At 37.6% G+C, this 4,028-nt stretch overlaps 1 pseudogene; it reads left to right on the top strand.

Annotated features, from left to right (window-relative positions):
- Positions 1-261: 261 nt before the first annotated feature.
- Positions 262-879, top strand: LOC138147883 (large ribosomal subunit protein eL13 pseudogene; annotated as a pseudogene).
- The last annotated feature ends 3,149 nt before the right edge of the window (positions 880-4,028 follow it).

Here is a 4,028-nt window from a genome sequence, read left to right as displayed (position 1 = left end):
CTTCTAAAATTTTCTTTTGAAAATAGAAATGAGGGGGTGGCCAGGTGGCTCAGCAAGTAAGAACACCAGCCCCAGTGTCGGGATGACCTGGGATTGAATCTGGGCTCTGATACTTAGCACCATACCCAGAAATAACTGGCTGTGTAACGTTGAGCAAGTTACTTAACCCCAATTGCTTTAAAAAAAAAAAAAAAAAGAAAATAGAAATGAGGTATCCCATGGTGGGGGTGGGAGAGATATTACATGAAGGCTGTAGCTGCCATGGTCCCCTGATGAAATGATATGATTCTGAAGCACTATTTCCACAAAGACTGACAAAAATGAGTTGCCACCTGGTTTAGTCAGCCAACCAGGAAAATCAGAAATTGAAAGGCTCAGCAAGCTCAAATATAACAAATTGTCCCTTACCCCATATCTGATCCTATCTGGGCAATAGTGAGATTCCCCTACTGTTAGATATCACACTAGAAGTTCATGCTGTCAGAGGATTGGAAGAACTAAAAGTGACTGGCAGACATAAGAAAGTGCCAAGGATCATCTGGCATCTCTGTGGATTCTTACAGGCAAAATAAGCCTGCAAAGTCCCTCCAGGCAAATCCGCATATGCTCATACAAACATTCTCTTCCCAAGAAAACATTTGTACCCAAGAAGGGAGATGGTTTTGCTGAAGAACTCAAAATTGGAACCCAGCTTTCCAGTATGGCTATGCCCATCGGAAATACCTTTTAGAAAAACAAAACTGGGTCATTACAGAAAATGAAAAGAATGTGAGACATTTGTTCATCTTCAAGTGGCCCAAGTCAATGTCCATCTTTTTGGAACTGGGGCAAAAAAGAGGCCAAGAAGCTGCAGAGCAGGATGTGGAAAAAATAGAATAGCCAGCTATTAAGAATTTTCAATAAAAGAAAGCAAAGCAAAACAATATAACAGAAAATAACTTTTAAGTCCTACTTGTACATTTAGTTTTTATGTTCTAAATATTATTTCGTTGTAGAGAAGATATCTAAGGTATATGACCAACTCTTATTTTGGAGTTTTCTTCTTCATGTTCTACCAACTGCACCCTCTTGGCTTGGACTGACCTTCATCATGCTTTCAGTAAACCTCTTCACCAAGGGACTCATCATTTTGTAAGACTGGATCAATTTTAGTACTCTCATCTCTTCTGTATCCTCCAAGAACTCCTCCCATAGATTTCATTTAAAGAGTGCCCATAGAACAGCCAACTCTTCATTTCCCATCCCTATATTCCCTGGACTAGACTCTATATTCCATCCTCCCCTTTTTCAGCTTTTGTGTGTGTGTGTGTGTGTGTGTGTGTGTGGCCTTCCCTCAGTAGATTATAAACTCCTTTAAGTCATGGACTGTCTCTCTTTTTCTTACTTGTATCCCCAGCACTTAATACAGTAATTGGCACACAGTAGGTGCTTAATAAATGTTTATTGACTGATAGTAGGTGAGTGAGAGCCAGTGAGACTATCAAGAAACCTCAGTACTTTAGCAATTACTGAACAACAGTTAGTAGATGCCCAAATAGCTGTCCTTTTTGACTGAGAGGAGAAGAAAACTCCCTAAAAATAGGAAATGGGGAAATGTAGGGTCCATATTTTCAAAGGAGAAGTTGAAAGGCCTTGGTAATTACACACCAGTTAGATTCACTTTGACACCAGAAAGATACTAAAATAAATTGCTCAACTCCACAATCACTTTGCAATGTCCTAGGAAGGCACTAGGTAGAATGCAGCTATAAACATGGATTTGTGAACAGCAAATCCTGCCAGACTATTTAAGGTCCTTTGGTGACAGACTGAAGTAGATAAGGGGACAGCAACAGACATAATCTATCTGTACATCAGTAAGGTCTTTAATTCTGTTCCCCCTAACATTATCAAGAAGTTAAAAATATAGCATCGGCCACCCCACTACACAATTGCAACACCTAAAGAACTGATATCAGTAGTTCCCATCATTCTCAGGTGACAAAGCAAGTGATGAAGCCCCATTTTGAGATCCATTGTTAGCATAATTTGATCACTGAATCAATAATCCAAAAGAGGTAATTGGGAGAATGTTCATTAATTATGTAGATGACTCAGAATTGAATGAGGATTTTCTTACCTTAGAAGACAAAAATGAATTCTAAGTTACCTTGATAAATTAGAAAAATTATTGCCTTACTCACCATCAACTCCACATCCTTCTATAATACCCCAACTCTAGGATATTATACCCATTTTACTGATGAGGAAACTGAGGCACATTGAGGTTAAGTGACTTGCCCAGGGTCACACGTGAAGTAAATATCTGAGGCCATATTTGAACTCAGGTCTTTGTGACTCCAGACCCCGCACTCTATCCACTGTGCCACCTAGCTGCCTACTTACTCTATAAGTACATACAAATTGCATATAGTATAGAGGTGTTTATATATGTGTGCGTATGTGTACACATAATTTATACCACTATACACCAATATATACTAAGTGATACCACAATGTATGTGTGTATACATACACACACATACATCTTCATGTTGTCTTCTCCATTCAAGTGTAAGGTCTAATAGGTAGGCACTACTTCCTTTTTGATTCTTTGTATCTCTAGCTCATAGGACAATACTTTGCACATACTGATTGCTTAATAAAGGTTTATTGAATGAATGAGTAAATGAATGAATGAGGGATATAAGAGGATATAAACTCAACCTTAGTCAACCACATAGAAATATTTTGTTATTTTTAAAGAAATATAATAGTGGAATGATTAAACATGAATATTATGTACAAAGCAGAATGGAATCCTAATGTTAGTTTAAAAAAATTTATCAAATTACAGAGTTTAGTTTAGATCTATGTAATCTATTGAAAAAAATCTATAAAAAACGATTAAAGCGTTTGAAACTTTTTGGCATAAAAACTAAAGGCCAATGACATTTAAATTGTTTTTAGATTTCAGTTGTATTCTGTATCCCGGGAATCAAAATATTTGGTTAGATGTTAGGAAAAAAAAGGTCTTATCTAAATGCTTAAATGCTATAGCACACCGCTAAAAGAAGTTATTGATCATAAAGACTTTTTAGGAAAAAGGATTTAATCCCACATTTCTTGAAGTTATCCCACCTTTACCACATGGTTGGCCATAGAGCTCTTTAGACAACTAGACTACCTCTCTATGTTCAATCAACACCTTTAACTCTATGATTGTAAGGTTGCTTCATACTAAACAATAGTAATGAAGGTTGTCCTGAAGGAAGAAAAGAGGACGTAGAATGTTTACCTAACCAGAAAAATAAAAGTAAAGGGGGCGGCCAGGTAGCACAGTGAGTAAGAGGCTCCAGTGTCAGAACGACGTGGAGATCGAATCCCGGGCTCAGACACTCAGCACCCACCCAGAAACACCTGGCCGTGTAACCTTGAGCAAGTTACCAAAAAAAAAATGCAATATAGAAATTGCACTGAAGTGAATTATCATCCAAAATACTCTACTTCCACATTGAAGAAATCTGAAATCCCCTTATCTGGAGGATATATTAAGGGAAAGGAATGGGAAGTGGGGAAGAATGAAGCCTATACCAAGCCAAATCTGTATACTCCATTATGTCAATCAACTGCTACCTACATCTGTTGCCTTCATCAAATGGGATAATATCCATAAAGCAATTAACACTGTGCCTAGCACATAGCAGGTGACACTTATTCCCTTATTATTCCCTTCCCTAAAACTTCCATTTCAGAGAAGAATGGTGTATTACACAGAGAACCAACATGTTAGCACTTCTATCTAAATTGATGTTGTAACTCTTGACAACAGGTTTTGTTTTGTTTTGATTTTGAATCTTTGTAATTATTGGAAACAGGAGACTTTTCCTAGTCCCTTTAGACTTTTTTTGGTCTGTACCTATGATGTCATCATTATAGGGAACTCCAGCTGAGTGAACTCCTCCTACCAATGCAGATTTGTATTAATTCTGCAATTTGTAGTCTAGAGTAGGAATGGGGAATCTGCAGCCTCATGGCCATATGTGGCC

This window comes from Petaurus breviceps, unplaced genomic scaffold, assembly GCF_028583685.1.
Source record: "Petaurus breviceps papuanus isolate PSGF00001 unplaced genomic scaffold, PetGlider_PUasm1.0 90808, whole genome shotgun sequence".
Taxonomy (NCBI): domain Eukaryota; kingdom Metazoa; phylum Chordata; class Mammalia; order Diprotodontia; family Petauridae; genus Petaurus; species Petaurus breviceps.
Note: the sequence above shows the minus strand (reverse complement) of the source record. Positions and strands in the feature narration are given on the sequence as shown.